The sequence below is a fragment of the Podarcis tiliguerta genome (assembly GCF_965153285.1).
Source record: "Podarcis tiliguerta genome assembly, chromosome: 2".
Lineage (NCBI taxonomy): Eukaryota > Metazoa > Chordata > Lepidosauria > Squamata > Lacertidae > Podarcis > Podarcis tiliguerta.
In genome coordinates this window covers 23,339,598-23,362,692 of record NC_139535.1, presented here as the reverse complement: position 1 = coordinate 23,362,692, position 23,095 = coordinate 23,339,598, and the positions used below count along the sequence as shown (strand labels likewise).

The 23,095-nt window shown below is 42.7% G+C and overlaps 1 protein-coding gene and 1 long non-coding RNA gene across 7 annotated transcripts in view; one reads left to right on the top strand and one right to left on the bottom strand.

The window, feature by feature from the left end:
- Positions 1–23,095, bottom strand: part of PTPRG (protein tyrosine phosphatase receptor type G) — a 518,906-nt gene that overhangs the window by 217,352 nt on the left and 278,459 nt on the right. The window lies entirely within an intron of this gene.
- On the top strand, positions 336–17,173 carry LOC310672748. 2 transcript variants are annotated; one of them, XR_014508747.1, is made up of 3 exons: positions 336–541; positions 1,629–1,833; positions 16,630–17,173. It is a non-coding gene; the product is annotated as an uncharacterized lncRNA (long non-coding RNA). The 2 variants fall into 2 exon arrangements; XR_014508748.1 differs by lacking the exon at positions 16,630–17,173 and adding an exon at positions 8,532–8,916.

Genomic DNA, 23,095 nt, shown 5'->3' with positions numbered 1-23,095 from the left:
GTCCAGCTCCGAGGGCCTTCTGGCGGTTCCCTCATTGTGAGAAGCAAAGCTACAGGGAACCAGGCAGAGGGCCTTCTCGGTAGTGGCAGCCGCCCTGTGGAATGCCCTCCCAGCAGATGTCAAAGCGATAAATAACTACCTGACATTTAGAAGACATCTTAAGGCAGCTCTGTTCAGGGAAGTTTTTAATCTGTGATATTTTACCGTATTTTTTGTTTCTATGGAAGCCGCCCAGAGTGGCTGGGGAAACCCAGCCAGATGGGCGGGGTACAAATAATAAATTATAATTATTATTATTATTATTATTATTATTATTATTATTATTATTATTCAGACTGTGACCTGCTTCCTTAGGCCAAGCTTTGCTCAAAACTGCCCAACCCGTTTGTTCACTTGCTGAATGGCTTGGTGACCTGCCTGCTTTCATACTCAATTACTTTCTGGGTGGGCCTTTGTTCCCACCAGATATGCAACTGACTCTTCACACTATTACATACATGCAAACATTTCTCCTGCTTCTTTACAAGCATCCCAGTTAAAGGTAAAGGGACCCCTGACCGTTAGGTCCAGTCGTGGCCGACTCTGGGGTTGCGGCGCTCATCTCGCTTTACTGGCCGAGGGAGCCAGAGTACAGCTTCCAGGTCATGTGGCCAGCATGACTAAGCTGCTTCTGGCGAACCAGAGCAGTGCACAGAAACGCCGTTTACCTTCCCGCCGGAGCGGTACCTATTTATCTACTTGCACTTTGACGTGCTTTCGAACTGCTAGGTTGGCAGGAGCAGGGACCGAGCAACGGGAGCTCACCCCATCGTGGGGATTCGAACCGCCAACCTTCTGGTCGGCAAGTCCTAGGCTCTGTGGTTTAACCCACAGTGCCACCCGTGTCCCTACAAGCATCCTAAGAATACACAAAAGAAGCAAGCCAGCTGTGAGAAGCAGCCCACCATCACTGGAAGAACTGCTCCAAATCATTTTGTTGCCCAAGGCAGAGCAGCAAACTGGGTTCCCCACCCCACCTCCAAGTCAATGTACATAGTACCCAAGGCCCTTTGCCACTTGGGACAGAAAATCTCACAAGCATCTTCCCCCATTGGCCAAAATACCACCAGAATAAATTAAACAGTGAACCATTTGCTTCCCTATCATGTCGCTGAAAATTAACTACTTGAGGGCCCTCTGGCCAATGGAAAGGCAGACCTCAGTCACTGTCATTTATGGAAAATAAGTGTGCCCCATGTTCAGCCACCTTCGTTAAGGTGGCATCAATTTTATATGATGGAAAAGTGAGGCATGCTTTTCTTGTGAAAACAGACCTGCAGTTAACATTAAGCTAATAAAGGAAAGTGGAGATTTCTATTGCAGAAAATGTGTGAGCCAACATTCAGTCCAGAAGCTACTAATGCTTCTATTATAAAATGATAAATGTCACAGTCATAATCGGAATTTTTCAAGGGTTTCGGTGCGTTTGTTTTTACACTGAAAGCCAATGCATTAATAAAGCAATTGAGGGAGTAGGCATTTAAGTCTATGAATGTCAGTTGCAAGGTTTCACATATGTCATTCTGCAGTAATAAAAGACTTCATATATAGTGGTGGGGCCAAACATCGCTATTTTTATTTTTTATTAGGAAGCCGTCAGGACAAGAATGCAAGCAAATGGAAGAGAAAAATGAAGGCAACACCAATTAATCAGTTCCCCTGGTGACATTTTAATGCATTATTGGTACAATTATTCCAAAATGTCCTCAAAGGATCACCACACCTGCCTTTTTCAGAGTTCATTTTTCACTGAGTTTAACAAGCGGCCTTTCTGATTGGCTTTCATCTCCCAAGGTACTGTACCCTTTTATCCTTCTCCTTCTAAGGTAGAGCAGAAGAAGTTACTGTAAATATCAGGTATACTGAAAAACAGTATCTTTATACTGTGCTTCCTTCCATGGCCACTTATGCTTTATCCTTTCACGGAGTGGTTCACTTCCGTACTAAGGACATATTTCCATATACCGTATTTCTCTGTGTATAACACAATGGGTTTTTTATTTTAATAACATGTTCAAAATTGGTAGTCGTCTTATACACGGACAGTGCAGGGGGGGGACAGGTGATTGTTGGCAGCTGTGAGCAGGAGATTAGGCAAGTGATTGGTGGTGAGCAGTCAGATGATTGGTGGCTTTGTTGAGGCAGGTGAGTGATCAATCCCCTGTCCCCCCAAAAAAGCTCAACAACTCTGAGCAATCCCCTCCCATTTCCTTAAACGTGGGGGCGTGTTATACACTGAAAAATATGGTATTTTGGTATGTTCACCTCACCAAAGACTTTTCATGTGGGGACATTGTCCATGAAAGGGCAGGGATGGAAGGCTAAGGAAGGAAGGGAATGGCATGGGAAAGAGGAACTCCACCTAGCAGTCTGCTGCCCTGGGTGTCTGGTTCCCTTGAGGGAGGCCTCCTCAGCTGGAACAGTTTGCTTGGGAATGAGGACCTGGTCAGGAGTGGAGGAAAGGCGACAGACAGCATGCATGGCTGGAGCTAAGAAGCAGGGTGCAAGTCACCCTTTTACTCTGCCTTATTTTATTTTTGTGTGTCTATTTAACGACTAAAGCGAAAGGCCTCTAAGCAGTTCGCGAAAGACAAAACCAAAATATTCGTTTAAAACAAATTGCCTAGGGTTGTAGCCAACTAACCGTTGCTCAGTCGAGGGACCTAAGTGAGTCAGGTCTATTCATTGCAATGGGTCTACTGTGAAAAATGACTAAGGCTAGATACAACCCATAACAATTTTAAAGCATAAAATAAAACCTGTGTCCTGTGGTTGGGAAGACATAAAGAGGGTATGTGGTGGGTTTTATTTGTGTGTGTGTGTGTGTGTAGGGGAGGGGAGGGTTAGGGATTTGTCTGTAAGAGAAAAATAGTGAGTGAGTGCACGAGTTTGTGTCACTTCTCTGGCCCCACCAACTGCAGTCATGAGGCCATCTTCAAATATCTTAAGGGCTGTCACATGGAGGAGGGAACATGCTTGCTTTCTTCTGATATGGTGGGTAGGACTCGAACCAATGGCTTCAAGTTACAAGAAAGAAGATTCCGACTAAACACCAGAAAATCATTCTGTAGGTAAGAGCTGTTTGGCAGTGGAACAGACTCCCACGAAGGGTGGTGGGCTCTCCCTCCTTGGAGGTGTTTAAGCAGAGGGTGGATGGCCATCTGTCATGGATGCTTTAGCTGGGATTCCTGCATTGCAGGGGGTTGCGCTAGATGACCCTTCCAACTCTAAGATGAACGAACAGACACATAATACTGGTGAAATGTTGCTACTGGCACTGTACTGGTAGTGCAGTGTTATTGCTGCAATCGTTCAGCATGCTGCTTGCACTGCCTTGCCTGCCCTTCCATTTCTATCTGAAACATCCATTAAGTTTCTTATTAACAATGGGGGCTTAATGAAAACCATACATTTCACAATGAGTGCCTGGCCATGCATGGCATTTGTTTGGAAAGGGGATTACTCCTCTCTAGGAAAATGATGGGAGATTAAAGCATTAAAAATGTATGGCGTGTAATTAGTTTATCACTGACAGAATTTGGGGAGCGGGGAGGGAGCACTCCTAACAAAACACACGAGACACTAGCAAGGGATCGCTTGGAAAGATCAACGCTGGTTCTAACAACTAGGAGAGAGAAATTAGGAATCCGCCATCAATGCAATGGTTCGGCTTTGATATGAAACTTTGCAGCACCAGGGATTCCTCTCCAATGGGCTACTTCTGTGCAGGACACTGAGGTATCTGTCAACCCCCCTTTCACTTTCATCAAAAATGGGAGCTAGGTGGCCCCCCAAGTAGGCTACATTAATATTGCTTAAAATATGAAAGGACATCAAGATACAGTGGTACCTGTACACTTTACATACACTTCAGGTTACATACGCTTCCGGTTACAGACTCTGCTAATCCAGAAATAGTGCTTCAGGTTAAGAACTTTGCTTCAGGATGAGAACAGAAATCATGCTCCGGCGGCGCAGCAGCAGCAGGAGGCCCCATTAGCTAAAGTGGTACTTCAGGTTAAGAACAATTCCAGGTTAAGAACGGACCTCCAGAACGAATTAAGTACTTAACCCGAGGTACCACTGTATTCTGCAACAGCGTCTTTGATACCCTCAGCATTTATTCCCAGTGGCTGTTTCCAGGGAAAGTTGAACGAACCACCAGGAGCAGAAAATGAACAGCAACTCCTCTTCCAACACAGGCCACATTCACACGTAACACTAAGCCAAACTATCGCTTGAAGCAAATGTGCTAGCTCCCAGGGAGGAAATATCACCTACATTGTGCCGTCCAGTACTTTAGCTCCATACAGCATGGCAGCTAAGCCAAGGTTTGACTTAGTGTGTCATTTGAACCCAAGACAGTGATTAAGTGGTCCTTAACCACGACCTGTAGCCAAGTCTTCTTTCATATTCTACCTTCCCATGATGTGCAAATCAGGCCACAGTATAAGACTGTTTCTCTTACAATCATTAAAGCTGGTCTAGGTAAGGCATTATATATAGTCCTTATTCCAGAAATGCATTCCACATACAATACTATGAAAACAGTCACAGGAGAATGCCATTCTAGAAAAAAGATTCAAATCAATTTTAAAAACGTTGTTGCTATTGTTGTTTATATTTATCAGTTGCCTTATGTGATATAAAGCTCTAGGTGATGTGCAATGGGGTACCAAGCAAATGATTACAGCACATCAAAATACAAATAATAAGCAACAGACTGGTGGTTTCATATGATTTTCAACCATATAATTAAAGAAAACAAGCTTTACCTTCAGCCTCTGAAAAGGCAGCTGCAATGTTTTCTCAAGAAATCAAAGACAGATAGAAAATGAAAAAAGAGAGGCGGATTGAATCTTTTAGTATGTGCTGTGGAAAGTCAGTCAAGCAGTTAAGCTCACCAGAGAAAACAGCTGTTTAGCAGAGCTGTCTTTACTAGGACAACACCAACACGTACACATACACACACTTTACATATGTTGCAAGTGGTCTTCCCTCTCTGAACCCAGAGAGGATTATTTGCTTCAAAGTCATTGCTGTGTTTAAAGTCCACAGCCAAGTCCTTAGTTCAACTGCTTGCAGAATCCTACAAGTGATATAGAGTTCTCCGAGTTCTTAAATCCGGCAATTTTCCAACTTCTTCCTCAGATGACCTCTTCAAAAAGCCTTCACTTGAATTCACAATTCCAACACATAGCCTTCAACAAGTCCTGCAATCTCCTATCATGATCCACATAGTATACACTGTAACTTGAGCCCTTTTATGTCAAATCTGCCCATAGCCACTTCTGACACCTTGAAAAGAACAAGTTTATCTAGGAAGCACTAAAGTTTATCCTAGTTGACCAATCAAATATTTATTCAACTCCTTTTTAGAACAGTTTCCTCTTCTACCTTAACAAAGACTGTTCCAGAATTCTTCTCATCAGAACACAAACCAATATCAACATTATACCACCAAATTCAGGGCTGCTGTGTGAACACTCTGATATCACAGAAACCTGGGTGGCAGAACTGTCAGAAATTAGTTTTTTGATCTCTGATAGTCTGGAACAGCATTACTGATCTGCTTCAATGACATTTTTAGGCAGTTGGTTAATTTTTTTGGTCCTCAGTCCTCCAGGTTTTGAGAGAGTACTTGAGATATGGATTTTATTTCTAATTAAGCAACTATTTTAGTCTTTAAAATAATGTTATGTATGTTATGTTATGTTATGTTATGTTGTTATGTTATGTTATGTTATGTATTGTTTGGTTTACAAGCAAACCGTCTAACAGGGGAAGTTGCCATTATTATGATGTAAATGTACTTACTGTTAAATTTGTAGGCTGCTTTTCCATTTAAATAACAACAACAACAACAACAACAACAACAACAACAACAATAATGGCAACTTCCCTGTTAGATGGTCTGCTTGTCATGCTGTGAATGTTCATAAATATTCTAACTACTCAGTAGCAAATTGTCAGCACAAAAATGGACTGTGATGCTGCAGTGAAAGAAGAAACTCTGAGTATCCAGAGTGCAACTTTGTTTGTTTGGAACAGCACTTTGATGTATATGTTTGTTTGTGGTGGTAACAGTACCACCACAAACAAAACAACCACCTAATGCAAATAACCACCACCTCCAGGGGCAATGCATATTGTGGAATCTGTTTTCACTGCTAGAGTTCAAACCTGGAAAAGATGAACTAATAAAGAAAGTGTGCTTCCAAATTTATGGGATTTGGGGTATGTGAACCCAAAATGAATGAGAACACACCTGCCTGTGTCAGAAGGAGCTCATTAATAATGTTTGTGACATACACACTGTGGTCTTCAGATCTTTCCTAGCAATGCAAAATATTCTATTACAATTAGGCAGAGCTGCTATTATACAGCACCTTTTGTATGGTGTCAGGCAGTAATTAACTTGCTCGAGATAAAACAGTAGGCAACTGTGAAAATATTTAAGCACCATTTTCCCCCCTGACCTAAGTGCCACATGCACAAAAGAATGTGAATCCCACCTGGCACGCAGGTAATTGTTATCAGCTGAGTAATACTTGGGACTCACACTTTTCCTTTACTTAAATACCAATGTTTCTATTGCTAGGTTCTCTTTCTCACACACTGTGTGTCTGTATGAGTCTTATGCACTAGCAAATACTCCCCACAAGAGACATGAACTCAAAGCCTAGAGGGCTAGAATGGAGCTCTGGTTAAAAGATTAAGCTGTGAATGAAAATGACCCATTTTCGCTCTACTGCCCTAGGCACGGTGCTCTCTCCAGGCACCGCCTGTTCCTGGCACTTGTACATTCCGGGGGGTCGAGGGGCGGAGACTGAGAGTTGGCATAAGGAATAGCCAGTAGTGGACAGTGTGGCTGGACAATGCTCATCAGATGTCCCAAACAGTTGAGCTGTTGCTGCTTACTACTAGTAAGGAGTGGGGTTATGGCAAGGAGTTTGGTGCTCTGCAAACACATTGGCGGAGCCAATCTGGCACTCTTGCTGGTGCGTCTACACTGTGCTGACCTCCTTGTTGCCTCCCTGCTCCCTCCTAGTAAGCAGCAGTGACTCAGCTTTGTACGCTATTCCAGCCACATAAAAACCAGAGCTTCCTTCACACACCTCTCTCCAATCCTGCATATGGGCAGGCATGCAAGAAGCATAGTCACACTTCAAGGCACTTGAAGCGGGTGGTGAAGCCTAGGGAAAGGCACTTGAGAAACAAGGAAGGGGGCAGAGTGAAGGGCCTGGAGGTTCCCTTGCCCCTCTGCTTTAGAAGGACTTCTCTAACACCTGCAAAGTTAAGTTTCAGCCCACCAGCCCTTTATACTTGGCATGCTCATTCAGTTTAGATTTATTTTACTAATATACATTGAGGGACTGGGGCACGTAGCTTGGCTCGCTGTCCAGAAAAAATCTTTCTCCCCTTCAAAAGTAAGGCATAACACTGAAATGCAAGAATATGACCCAGAAGCACGTACGCAAGCAGATAAACTTCTCCCACCTGAGCTTCTATTATACTCCTGTACGCTGGCAACCCACCTGCAATATTCACAGGAGAGCCTGGGGGGCTTAAATAACTGACACTGCAGCCGAGCAAGCAAGATAATTTTTTTGATGGAAAGTTATTGCGTCTGTGCACTGTAAAAGGAGGTTTGCACATATTGGTGCCCAACATGGCACACTTTATAGACTGGGAGGATTGCTCTCTGCAGCATAGGGGTCATATAAATAAAAGAAGCAGTCCCCCCACCCCCACATAGATACATGCACGTGCTTGTGCTTGCATGCTCAAACACACCCATATCCACCCGCCAAGAGTTTGCACTCTGTTTTTATCTTGTTCAGGTATAAATCAAATGTAATCAGATTTTCGGCTGTCTCCTGAAGCGAACACCGGGCCACAATTCAACAGTTAAACACGCTTAAACCCACTGAAATCCACCCTTCATATTCATCTCTGACATCTTCCCCCCCAAAAAAACTGAGTTATAAAAACCTTGCTGCATCAGAGCTGAAAAATAGTCAATACACAAGACTTTTAAATGTAAGTCTGAAAGGCAAGATCCCATATATTGTCAAGTACCATTCCTTTCCAAATATTACTTTTGTCTCAAATAGCAATGCCACCATGACAATCTTTACACAGTTACTGATTTATAATACACAAGGACATATTTATTGCATTGAACAGGCATCTCTAAAACAGGTAAGAGTTTACTTAAATGCATTGATCACCTCAAATAATAGCTAACCTTATTGGTTAGGAAATTGTTTGAGCATCATAGCAACAATGGAGGAGTTGTATTTATTTACAATATTGTTTCCAAAGCAGCACCAATATGTATAAGAGAAAAATATGGAAATGCTTATTTAGAGAAAACTATAGTTCTTTCAGTTATATTAAATACCATGAAAAGGGGGGGGGGTACCACATTTCATGGGCATCTGGAAACAGTGGACAGAGTTTTGTACAATATTTATTTCATTTTCCAGTGCAGTGGAGAAAAACTGCCATCATCCTGATTGTCCCAGACACCCAATTGCTTGAACTGCACAGTCCAAATTCTGCTACATCAACTCATTTTGTGTTTGTGATGGCAAAGGAGGTTCTGCCTGTTTTAAAAACTTCAGAACTTTGTTTTGAAAACCACATTGGTGAGGAATGTATGCTACATATGCCCAACTCCATTGGATACAGCAAAAAACAACAACCTGACAGGTAATTAATTATTCCTTCCCTCAGCCCTCAACCTGCATAGGACAGCAAAGAAAAAAACCGTATCTGAATAACATGGCAGCTAAAAATTATCCAGTTGCTTGAAGCAGAGAGAGTTTTGTCAGCAATGACTGACTTTATAGCTACACCTTTCTGCTACTTTTCAGGATTCACCTACACTAGAAACTGATGCTTTATTAGCTAAACTCCTCACTCCCTTCAAAGAAACCCAGATAAATAGAGTCTTGTCGGAATACTTGTCACTATCTTATCACTGTGATTATATAATCTCAAGCTCAATCAGTGGTGAAGCCATGACCTGGTTTGAATTTGTACTGATCTTATGTCCTGTTTCTTGCCATAAATCACTTCCTTCCCTAGCTTCTCACCCTTATGATGGGAAGCACTTGCCTGTATTCTGTTACACAAAGAGGTTAGTTTTCACATTTATTTATTTTTTGAAACAAAAGAACAGCTTTACTCCCAGGCTTTTGTAACAGCTTCCAGAATTCCAGGGCTTGCAGAGGGGACACCCTTTTCTTCTTATCCCCCAAAAATACATTGCGGCGTCTACAACCCTCAGTTCTTAGACTAATATAAGAAAAAAAACCACGCACACCACAGAACTGGAATGAAAAGCCCGCAAGTCTCAGACTTAAGACATTGCAAGATGCTCTATGAATCAGAAATAGGCTGCGAACACAGTTTCCTTTATAGGTCAGTGTGCAGAAATAGGAAAAAGAAGGAGGCAGGCAAAGAAACTGTGACATTTCTGCTTCTTGTTCAGATGATGTTCCTTGCCACACCTGTAGGATAGGAATTTGGTCGGGGTGCCACGGGCAACACTGGCCTCTGTCCCTCTTTCTTTCCTTCCCTCCTTTCCTCTGACGTCCTCTCACATCTCTGCCTCCCAAAGGCTTGCACAGCTGTTTGTTGTAGCAGGCCTGGCTACAAGCTCTCCAGGAGAATGGAGCCTCTGGGGCTGGTCCTGGGGTGCCTCGGAGTACGCAAGCAAGCAGGCATGGGATGACATGGGGGATGAACCCATCCCCCCAGGGGTGCTGCAGATTGAATGTAGTTCGTCAAGGGAGCCGTGGACTCAAAAAGGTTGAAAACCTCTTGCGCCAGGGCAACCTTCTGATGGATAGCTCAGCTGGTGGAGCATGAGACTCTTACTCTCAGGGTTGTGGCTTCAAGCCTCATGTTGGGTGAAAGAGTCATGCACTGCAGATGGTTGGACCAGATGACCCTCATAGTCCCTTCCAACTCAGTGATTCTATGATGAGAGAACATTAGGACAGCCAGGCAGCCAGGCGAAGACACCATCACATGTTTTGTTCCTGTGCTCTTGCTTTTAAATCAAGGCCAGGTGTACAGGCATGAGGATCTACTTTGCTTGTTTACATGAAACTGATAACAACCAACTGGAGTCTGGTGCAGTGTGCATGGAGGAGTTGGGCTGCCCAGACGAAAAGACTACAGGTCCTGCTAGTTAGGGATAATGGGAGTTTTAGTCCAAAAACAGCTGGAGACCCAAGTTTGGGAGACCCGGAGCTAGAGAAAGTGTGTGTGTGTGTGTGTGTGTGTGTGTGTGTGTATACAAAGCTAAAATGTCCATTTGCTGCTCCTTCCATATGTGCTTCCAGTTCTGTACACCACTGGCACCTGCAAGGGTGCTATGAAGAGAATGCAGAACACCACTATAGCCCTATGTAGATGGTACAACATCTAGCATAGCTCCAACCAGCTCACTTTCCTGGCATGCCCCCCCCCCCAGTCACATGATGCCCAAGAACTGGATGACAGGGGCTTTTTTTTTTAGCAGTGAGGTTCCTGCACCAGCTGCTAGATCACCTTTTCACTAGATTACCTTTGAAGTTCCTTCTAACTCTGTCATCTAATGTCACATTCAAATATGAATTGTATACACGAGGGCGCTACAGAATAGTAATATCCAGTCTGAACACACTGGGTTGGATCAAGGAGTAGTAGCTGGGGGACCCAGAGGTGGTGGGGGACCCTGTCTCTCACTACTCATAGGCACTACATACTTATTTTTATTCATTCATAAAAATATCGCTATACTGCTATATCCTACGGCTACTGTCTCGCCATAACTAAAACTAAATCCTTCTGAACAGCCATGTGAAATACAAAAACGTACATGTAATTCTGGTAAAACCGATGCAATTAATACTTTGCAGGCAAAGACCTGAAAAACACATACACTTTTAATCTACAGTTTTATTTACTCATTGTGGTCCTTGCTGGGAAAGCCCAAATTGCTTCCCGCTGCAGAGAAAGCCTGTAAACTGGTCCTGCTTGCATCAAATATAAGACCAGTAGAAAACCCGAGCCTATAATATTTTTACCCACTTTATATCCACGTCGACCTTTTTCTTCAACGAGAATGAACAACAAGAAACTACACTGCCTTACCAGCATGTTAAACAGAAGTTGCAGCTAGGTGACTCTAATTCCAAGGAAGGTGTGCCACACCTGCTTTTAGCGAATCAATTTGCTCATTGTCCAAAATGCCTATCATTCCTAAAGGCAATCCTCCTACCTATCATCACAGACCAGGGGTCCATCTCCATTCATAAGAACATTACTCTTGTCAAAGAAATTGAAGGTCCTATTCAAATCACAGCTTCCTGCCAACTCTGATCTCTCATTCCATCTTTCACACCATAATCTGCTTAAATTGAAGAAAACCCTGCTAGGGAAGAAATGCTGAACCTTCCACCTTCCAGTAAAGCCTGCAGGAGGATCATATCTGTCAGTTTGCATGTCTCAGCAAAGTGCCCATCAATAATGGAGAGGGGAGACAGGTGGGGGATGGGCTGTCTTTCTAAGGAATTCTGAAGACAACCTGCCAGGCCAGTTTTTCATTCCTCTACCTGTGGCTGTATTCCCACCTGCCCGCGCACAACTGTAAAGCAGGCTTGTGTCTGTAATCAGATATTGAGTAAAGACACAAGTTAAACAGGTCACATCTAGCTGGTCGCAATTTCCCGAGGTCCATAGCATCTTTAATTATAAATCTGAACTGTTTGAACATTTGGATTCATTAGAAATATCCCTTTTCGGGTGGCACTTTTGGGGAAGGGGGATGTCATGTACAACATGCATCATAAATGGGTATATCTACATGAACACGTATTTCAAAGAGGCAAGCTACGTCTGTGCTGGGATTACAAAACTGTAATACAAAACAAAGGGCTAACCATCAGTGGCAGACTTTGGGCTTTAACATTTCAGCGACACCTGTGCAACTCCAAATTTGGCGTCCCAACACTTCCCACCTTCCATCGCTCATCATTGCTACAGTGCCCCCTGTGCAACCCAGTGTGAGCAAACTGGTTGCGCTACCCTAAATCTGCCTCTGCAACCAATGTGGTACCACCCCCTCCCGGAAAGTTGTTAGGCAGCCCAAATGTAAGGGCTGAAAGCTGTAGTCCAACAACATCCGGAGGAAACCCCAAAGACTGTCCCTGACTTAGTAGAATTAAAGAATTGCCGACAATGCTTTGACCAGCTGCTTTGGAATCCACAACTGCTATGCGGAATTCAGCACCAGGGAGGACCTCCTTGGTGTCTAAACTTTCAATGGTGCCCTGTGTGACTCCAAAATCCAGAGAGAAGCAGCTTGCCAGGTGAGATGAAGCTGCCATGCTAGCTTCCTGGCAGGTGAGTCAAGGCTGCTTCCTGAGAGAATGGAAGGTGCAAGGGAGTGGGGAAGTCAATGTGGTATAAATGCATCGGTGGAGCCAATTCTGTGCTCCTGCTGGTGTGCTTGCACCATGCCAACCTCCTCCCCAAAGAAAGCAATGGTGACCCACCTGGTGGAAAGGTGGCACAGTGGCTCTGCCCAATTGTGGGCAAGTTTATGTTGTGATGTGAGAAGGGCATGGCAGGGTGTGGGTGAACAGCTTCAAAAGGACAAAGGGTGTGCCACGTGTGAAAAATGATGAATGATATTCCACAAGCATTGGGCAGCCAAGCCAGCAGATTGCCATAGCACTGGCCAGTGTTTCAGCTAAGCAGTATTAAGTACTGTAGCCTACAAATCCTATTACATAAATAAATGTCAATACATGTAATTTTAACATGCAATTTTTATTTACTAAACTGCTGGTTATACTTATAGACTGAATATTTTTCAGGTCAGCTTGTTTTTAACATACAATTATATTGGTATTTTTAATGGATATTTTATAATCTCTTTGATGATTAAATAAAAAATAGGAAGCAGAAAAGAGAGGAGGTTCTATTTTGGGCAAAAAAGTAATGTACATAGCCACTGTACAAACCTAGCCTGTACAACCTGCTCTAGGCCTTGCCAAGTAAACAAATTAGATATCTTATGAGGTTGGTACCTTCTCTTCATTTTAACTTCATGCCGCTGCAAGCATCACTGATTCAAGTATATTTTATATTACACCTGGTACTCATTTCAATCTTTTAATCATCATCCTTTTATAAACAGAGAACACATAGATAAATCTCACTCAGCGAAACATCAAATTGGAAGTTGGATACATTAAATAAGGAGGTGGAATACAGAAAAGGTGTTCTGCTTGCTTGGATAATGGAACAGCGAAGGCAATCTCTGGGATCTTGGACTGTTAATATCACTCCGCTGAAACACATAAAAATTAGCCAGAGAACAGAACACGATTTCAGGGATAAGGCATCAGCAAATTGATTTTTAAGCACTATTATCCGATGGCTATCTCTGATTGTCAGGTAAAGCTCTCTTTGCTGCGATAAAGCTATGACAGGGCAATAAGTTCTGACAATTATCCTTACTAATTATAAGCAAACACAGTCAGTTTATCTGATTTTGAATCGTAGCCACATTTGCAAATTCACTCCACCATAACTTTTCCCTACCAGCTGTCTCAATCACATGTGAAGGAACTGTTGGAGATGTTCCTCTGAGATTACAAGCAAGAGATGTGAGGTGACAGGCCCTTCTGTTTTGATTCCCCATCCCAAGATCATTCTGAATGTGCATCATTATTCCAGTCTCTTAAAGGGCTAGGATAGTAAACAGAGAAAGCCTTTAATTACTAATTGCTACACGTGCATATGACTCTCTATAATGATAATCGGGGTTAGTTATTTTAGAGGTATTTTGAAGTGCCCTGTGCAGAATCATCCAAGAAACAAATATTCCTAATATGCTTAATTATATGAAATCAGTTTCGGGCAATGAGGTTAAGAGACAACTTGATTATTGCGTGTAACCACTTGCAAAAAGGAGGAATTATAACTTTCTCCTTCCCAAACATTAGACAGGCTAAAATGTACTCATGCTGTGTTAAACTAGCATAAAGCTCATTCTTAAGCTGCAGGGAAGAAAGGTGTTTCCTAGGATAGTGCTATACAGTGAATGGGTTTCTACAGCAAGGATACTAGTAGCTGTGGTGGTTTTCAAGTCCTTGTCTTGAGATATAAGGAAATCTTGTCATGGCAGTGATAACTGTGGCATAGTGTTTAGAATGTTGGACTAGGACCTGGGAAGCCAAGGTCCACGTACCAACCCAGTCCTGAAGCTCAAGGGGTGACCTTGGACCAGCCACCATCTCTCAGTGTAAGCTGCCTCACAGGGTTGTTTTGAGGATAAAATGGGGAGACAGAGAACCATGAACACTACCTAGACCTCCTTGACCCTGTATACCCGAAGGAGCATCTCCATTGTCCAGCTATCCAACACCGATGGCCTTCTGGTGGTTCCCTCATTGCAAGAAGTGACGTTACAGGGAACCAGACAGAGGTCGTTCTCAGGAGACAACTATCTGACTTCTAGAAGAAATCTGAAGGCAGCCCTTAGGGAAGCTTTTAATGTGTGATGTTTTACTGTGGTTTTATAATTTGCTAGAAGCCTCCCAGAGTGGCTGGGGCAACGTAGTCAGATGGGGGGCAAATGAATGATCAATAAACTCCCTATGAATGTACCTTCTTATCTGTCACGGGAAGAAAAATCTCTCCTTTCCAAACAGTCGAGGGGCTGTGCTTGTGACTGCTCACTCAAGCCCATGGGAAGAAAAGGAAGTGGCTATGGGGACAAGGATTTGGGACTAGTAGGGAGCCAGAAAAGGCTGCCGTAATTGTGGGTGTGAATAAATCTGTTTGGCTTTGAGGAGCTGGCCACGCACACATACACACACATATTTAGAATCAATGATTAAAAGGCTGCACCCCATAAAATCTTTCGAGATGAGGATGACACCTAGTTACTATTTACATAATAAAGAAGTTCACCAACCCTGATTTAATCAGTAGATTGAATTTACGAAACTTTACTTGATTTTGATTGGTGAAGTGGGGCTGCAGGTAAAAGACACACCTTTTGATTTTTGAGGCTCTTTGTTCCTGGCGCTTTAATATGCTAGCAAATGAAAAATATATATTTAAAATAGTCTTTCCAGTGACTATTTCAGGTCTGTCAGTACCTGAAGATGCGACCTTTCTGAATATATCTTGTATAGATCAGCAATCTAGACAGGAAGCCAGTGAAAAAGCTAGACAACAATGGAATATCAAAATAGAAATTAAATTAAGTTTAAAAGGAAGATTTATTTGGGGTAGCCTTTCCTTCTCTCCAGTGAATGGTAGAGTTGAAAAATCAAATCTTCATTTCTCTCCCCCCCCCCCAATTAAGATTTGGTAATATCTAGGTTTATTTAAATGTGCTTGATCAATCAGTTTTAAATACACCAGGTGATTAATAAGCTAAAAAGTATTTAATCAGCTGACAGATCTCCCTATTAAACAAATAATAAGCCTAGGGCTGCTGTAATCATTTAATGTCAAAGTTAGGTCACACCCATACATCTGAAGATTAGTCTAGGGTAGGTAATTCTGAAGAGTTCACTAATTTACAAGAGTTTGTATGCTGCAAGAAAAACCATATGGAGCTTTAGCTGTAAAACCTATAGATTTAACAGCAGTGTGCAGCATATGAGTAAAGAAAGTAGCGGCCAATTCATGCCACAATTTTATTTTATAAAAGTATATACAATTTCATGTGAATCTTGAAACTATCCATTTGGTATGATTTCAAAACCCAATCTGGCCTCTTTTATTAGCCAAGCCTAGTTACTACTTATAACCTTTTAAAAAAGAAACTCAGACGGTAAAAACATTTCCCTAGTCTCTCTGATATGTGTCTTTTTTTTTTTTTTAAAAAAAAAGGGGGGGTCTTTGTCCACTTCTAACTTTCTAGAGCTGGAGAATCTATGGCAATTTTTAAAGCATTAGCATCACTGTATCTGTTGCCTTCCATTAAATAGCTCTCATTAACTCTGTCAAATTCTCCAACCTCTTTATTGATTTTTTTCTCCAATTCAAAATAACTTCTTTCTACTAGGAACTTGCTGTCAGTCTTATCTAACATCATCACCTCCAACAAATCTCTCCTGATCTCAACAGCACACACCCACCCTGCCCCACAAGTCTCTGATTAAACTTGTAGAAAATTGGAATTATGTTGAGATAAGATGCCTAACTTTTAGTCTATCATTATATCATAATTACAGTGAAGCAGCACTGACACATCCTAGAGGTGAACCTCAGGGGAAAAGAAAATGCTGCCATCAGGCTCTCATCAATGTCTAATGGTGCTGTGCCCAATGGATGGATTCTTCAAACTCAAATTCCGCATGCACTCTGACATTTGAATGATTGAAAGCTAGTTGCCTCTGGCAGACAGCAAGATGACAATACCATAAAATAAGACTATGCTGTTCTACTCCACAGCTTCTTTTCTTAGACTATGCAAAGCCATTCCTGCAGACCATCCATACATCTGCAGAACACATTTTAATTTCAGACCTTCCTCTCCCAATTTCCTCTTAATTATCACAGGGCATTCGCAGAAAAGATCAGCCAGATGGAGATTAAATCTTTCACTACTGGAAGATGAAGCATTCTGCTGTAAAATGGAGACTTTGTTGCAATAAAATCATTAATTAAAGACATATCCAATTCCCTAGTCACAAGATGGGAAACACAAGAGACAATCACAACAGGGTAAGTGCATCAGCTCAGACAATTACATGAACACAAGCTGTAACTGACAACCGTCTTGGACAGAAGAGAAGCCCAGACAAGGCAAGCTTTCTTAAGAATTATAGCCATCCTTCTTCCTTAAAATTAGACCACACTGAATACTTCATGAAGACAATCCCAAGATGTTCTTCCAAGCAGAGGCAGAGTACAGGGGAATGAATGAGTCAGTAGAGGAACTCTAAGGAGACAAGATTATCTTCTCTTGCTCGAAGGCTTATTAGCGAATGTAGGATTTACCAGTAGGCCGAGCCACGTAATAAAACACATCGTTAGATTAACACATTATATGACATGTATAACTCGATGAATGCATAAAACTGCTAATCATCAGAAAATTAAGTCTGAAGGATCACTGAACTGTTTTCTCTCCAGTCAACAAACACTTTCTCTTTACAGTACAACGAAAGCCAAACTAGTGAGTGATACATCTAACATGGCTTGGCGTATATCACCAGTCAAGCCGTGCCTGAAATTTAAACGCCGCAAAACATGAAACCCTCCATAAAGCAGGTTGTCCTCAGATGAAGAGCAGTATTTAAGTTTAATAAACAAAAATAAATAAATAAAAACTTAGATATTCCATTCACCAAACACCCTTTAAACTAAGACTTGCACAATTTCACCTGTGCTTTTGCCAGAACCACCTCTTGATGGCTGGAAACTAATAATATCCTTGAAGTCTGTCAAACAGAAATTAGCTGATTTATTATTTACTGACCTGGATTATGAGAATGTTTATTTTATATTGAAGATATATTGGATCAGATCCAGATTTATTTTTTATTTTTCTGGGTAAAGCCATGTCCCTTGTTCCAGAGTGCATCTTATTTGGAAACCAGAAGAGAATACAGTGGTGCCCCGCAAGATGAAATTAATTCGTTCTGCGAGTTTTTTCGTTCTACGAGTTTTTTCATCTTGCGAAGCACCAATGTGCATTGACGGTTTCCCGTAGGAATGCATTGGCGGTTTAAAAAAAAAAGTCGCAAGACATTTTCGTCTTGCAAAGCAAGCCCATAGGGAAATTCGTCTTGCGAAGCAACTCAAAAAACGAAAAACCCTTTCGTCTAGCGAGTTTTTCATCTTGCGAGGCATTCGTCTTGCGGGGTACCACTGTACAGGTATTTCAAGAGTAGGTCTATAAACCCCCCTTAGGTATTGCACACGTAACCTTCTGGATAATGCAGGGTTAAGGTCCCACTGACAATATTCTTGTAAAACTCCATATTCCTTGTAAAATACAATGAAAATCCACATCCTTGCATTGAATTACTTTGCCATAAGCCAATGCAGAACCCATATCTAGTAGTGGTCAGCGTGGTGGTGTTTGCATGACCTCCTGGCAGCTGAGTCACTGCTGCTTACCGGGAAGGAGAGGGGGAGAGGCAATGCAGTGTGGAGGTTGGCTGAGTGCAAATGCACCGTTAGGAGTGCAAGATTGGTTCTGCCAGGCATGTTTCCACTGCCCCCATGTCCCAGTAAGCAGCAGCAGCAACTCAGCCGTCAGGAGATCAGGTGAGCACCACCACCCGCCACTGTTCATATCTTTGTCCCTTGGAAACTTGTGAGACTCAAAAAACACGCCGAGATCCAAAGAGCTTTTTTACTGTTGCCCAAGGGCTTGCACTCCCCTACTGCGATATCTGGCTGTTTTTGTCTTTCAAAAGCAGTGTCACAAACTGCTATTGAAATTGCCCTCCATTTCAACAGCTGCTCTTCCTCCAGCACCTCTGGCTTCCATGAAAGAAAACAGCACTAAAGCCCTTTTGGGCACAATGCTCTTTTGGTTCCTTGTTCCTTTGGTTCCTTTTTGTTTGCCCTCCTATCACGCTTTGAAGCAATGGCTTGCAATTCTTGTTTGGAAGGCACATACAAACCCCCCCCCCCCCGATTGGTCTAACAGTACACAAGAAAGCCACACTGCTGAAGCTAAGCAGGTTTAGATCTAGTTAGCGTCTGGATGGGAGACCACCTAAGGAACTGCCTTGAGTTCCATGATGGAAGAACTGCGGGATATAAATTTAACCAGTAATTAGCCACAGTTTGGCACTCCAGCTCCAATAGTTGTCTACGGTTTGCACTAAAGAGGAAGCAACTACAGTGGTACCTTGGTTTGCAACCGCTTTGGATTACAACCGTTTTGGATTACAACCACGTCAAACTCGGAAGTGTGTGTCCCTTTTTTCGGATTACAACCCATTTGCGGGGGGGAGGCCCCATTGGCGAAAGCACGCCTTGGGTTACAACCTGTTTTGGTTTACAACCGGATCTCCGGAACGGATTTGGGTTGTAAACCAAGGTACCACTGTACTTGAAACAAGAGTGGGTGAGGACATATGCAAGTCCAAGGTTTGCTCAGGTACTGCCATATCCAACTCAGTTGGTAGAGCATGAGGCTCATAATTTCAGGGTTGTGGGTTTGAGCCCCACATTTGGCAAAATGTTCCTGACCATTGTGGTCCCTTCCAAATCTACGATTCTATGTCTTGGTGCTACACATGAACCAGCCCAGCATGCCCTTTCTGTGAATATGGATTCTGCCAAAGCAGCAAAGAGTTACCAGGCAATTCTGTATTGCACTGTCTTTGTTATTATTAACTAAGTTAATAACATCATGCCGAAAAGGGACTCAGAAAGTGCACTAACTTGCCTGGGTGAAATTCAGAAGCCATTTCAAGAGAGGCCCTTGTCAGAGAATCAAGCCCTAGCCACTGTAAGCACGCTAATTTGCAGGGATTAGGTCTCCATGGCATGCTGCAGTATGGTCCTTGGAACAAGATTCTCATTTACTAAGTAAATTACTGTACATTATTGTATAATGGTGTTCACATTATAACTGACAATTAGAACCATTAAGACGAAAGCTCATAAACAGCTGAAAGCTCACATCAAATTAACACAGTCATGATTGAAATCACTCTTCTGATTTCTGCTCTTCACAGACATAATCAGCATCTTGCATAGAAATGAATAGGCAATGAGCAAAATCGCAGCCAGTGAGCAAAATGGCAGAGGTGGTGGGGGCTCTGCTAATAGAGAGGTACATGATCCAGCCTACATTATGACTGTTGAACACATTGTGTCCTTTCTGTGCAAATGTTCTTCTGCAGCAACAGCGGGCAACGTATTAGTTATCGCACAAGTTGCTACTCTCAAGAGTCTCATAAGTATCAACAGGTTTTCTAATGAGGGAACTCTGCATTCTGCATTAGCTTACCAGAAGTTGGTTTACTACACTATTAACAGCAGACCTCTTTCAACTATATGCATCTGCTGGCGGCTCTAAAGAGAGGGAAAAGGCACATGTCAAATTTCATGTGTTGTCAACCAAATTATGGTTGCAGATTCTAAACTAGTACCTCTCTTCTCCCCCAACCTTATACTGAATACAACATTGATGTCTCACATCAAATGTCAAACTAGTACTTTCCAAACTCCTCTTAACTTGGACCACTTCACTTGAAGACACCGTGTGCTGCCAGACAGACATTAGAATGAGTTGTTAAACATTGCACATTTGTGTGCCACAAGATGGAAGTACTCTTCGGCAGCCTTCATACGTGGCTAAAGTCCTTGGGTAGTATACCATGGTGGCTTTGTGCAAGCACTTCTGCTTAGGCAAAGTGTAGCATCAATTTTTTACCAACCCTTTGCTGACATCCCATGCTCCCCAAATCCCCATGCCTTTTATGACTTTGCAAAGAACTCCTTGGTAAAACCCGAAGGGAAAACATGCAAATATGAAAGTTTTAAATAGAATCTTATAACCTTGCAATTCATCATATTATTGGAAACAGCATTATCCCGAATCAGACCGTTGGGTCCATCTGGTTCGGTATTATCTACACTTAATGGTAGCAGTGTTCCAAGGTTTCTGGAAGGGATCGCTCTCCAAGAGATTTAATCTTGGAACCCTTGCAGACAAAGCAAGTGTTTTACTAGCGAGCCACAGCCAGGGTCAGCCCACCCATCAGGCAAGGTGATGCAGCCACCTCAGGTGATAGGACCACTGCGGCAGCAGATCTAGCCTCCAAGCAATACATTGCCTGCTGCTGCCACCGCCACCATGATACAGCTGTGGTATGCTCACAATGGGCTTCTGATTCCCACTTCAACCATCAAGGTTGAATCCCCACCCCTCTGTTCCTGATTTAGATCTTCACTCCCCTGCCCTGGTTCTTTATGTAGAGCTTGACTCAACCCTTCTACCCTGGCAGCAGGGAAGCACCATTCTGTGGTTCACCTCAGGTGCCAAAGTGTCTTAGGCCAGCCCTGGCAATAGTTCTTCATCTTTTACTGAACTTGGGGTGGGGTGGGGAAGGTGGAGTGAGAAGATGCAAGGATCTGGAGCTAGACACCAAGGCAGACTTCAGGAAAAGGTTAGGGAGGGTATTGCGAAAGGGAAGTTGTCTGTAGCATTTCGGAAACACCCCCACCCCACAATTTGGCTGCTCATCTGTTCGAAAAAGGATGTTGCTCTTGATTCTACAGAGGAATAGGACTGGAAGGAAGGGTGTTAACTTTTTTGCTGAAATCCCTTTCCTTCGGAAAACAAAGCATAATCAAACATGTGTATGAGACTGACGCTTTAATTTTTTTAAAAGAAGGGTAACAACAGTCAGATAAATGCACTGCCTTTGATCCAATTTCTCTTTAGAGAACGTAATGAAAAGGATGTTCTTGTATATCCTATCCCCTAATTTAACATATAAATCACTCACAAAAATATGATCCAGATGGGCTCCAATGAAGGAAACCAATTAACTCACACTGCCTTACCATCTGACACATTAGCTGTGATAATAAAAATACAAACAACATGGTCAAACAATAAGGTTCTGTCTTACATCTGACATTTCCAATTAGTTTTGTTATTCTGTGAGCTCTCCCCCAACCCTCCACGAACAGCCTTAACAACAAGCATTTTGTTTTCCAGCAAATGCACATACAAACTCCGTGTTTACAGAACAAACTCTGCGGATGAAGCAGATTTGTCTGCATCCCCCAGTGGGGCAATCGTTGGAACTAATGCACACTGCATACCGTCCACATCTGGTTTCTCAATTAGGTTCAGATCACATTTTGCTTCCAAATGCTCCGGCAGCAGAACGGTGCCAAACCTGGAGGACAAAATACTTGTGGGCACTTCACAAATGTTTGACCTGTGTCTATGGGCCACCACAGATCAGCAAGTCATCACTGCTGCTCTTGTTTTCTTTTATGGGTTTCCTAGAAATGCAGCCCCTAGCATGAGGCAAGACCCTATTTGGCAGGGAGTTTTCACTGTCAGATAATTAGCGCTGCAACAAGTCTCTGCAAGCTGAACTACAATTAGGCAAAAATGCTGGAAGTACACAAAGGCAGCTCTTCTACATAATGCGTTGGGGGCCTGGCTCCAGGAGGTGTTGGGGGAGCAGCCTAAAGAGCAAAGCACACACTTCTTAAAGAGTTGTTCTCAAAAGGTCTCATTTCTTGGGTGGTGAAATGAAACTATTTTTCTCTATCCATGTAACTGTTTTACCTTAACGATATATGCGGGGTCTCTTGCCAACCTAGCAGTTCGAAAGCACAAAATGCAAGTATATAAATAGGTACCGCTCTAGCGGGAAGGTAAATGGCGTTTCCGTGCGCTGCTCTGGTTCGCCAGAAGCAGCTTAGTCATGCTGGCCACATGATCCGGAAGCTGTACGCTGGCTCCCTGGGCCAGTAAAGCGAGATGAGCGCCGCAACCCCAGAGTCGGTCACGACTGGACCTAATGGTCAGGGGTCCCTTTACCTTTACCTTTATGTATGCTAGGTACTGTTTTTTCTTTAATCTCACATACTTGCTTATGTAATGCACTTTGACAATTAATCCTCGCATAAGTGACATGTTTGCTTCCTAGCTGTGCGGAAGGAGAGTCCCGGAGGACTGCCAGAGTATACCTTTCTTAAAATTACTGAACTGAACAGAATCCCTCCCGTTTTCAAAAGGAACATATAATCCTAGTTCAAAAAGAAGAGAAAACATCATTAACGAATCAAGTTTTCAAGAGGAATACATAATTGTGAGCAAGTCAACCCACACCAGTGATTCTGCTAATTATCTAAGCAAAGCCAAACGTCAGTGTTTCATGACAAACCATCAATGATGCTCTCTGCTTTTGCAAAACCATTCCCTCAAAGAATATGCTGTCAAGCAAAGGAAAAATGTGGCTCAGTAATCATCTCTCAGTACCTTAGAAAGTTGAGGGCCTAAAAGCTCAACTTGAATACAGTATCAGGC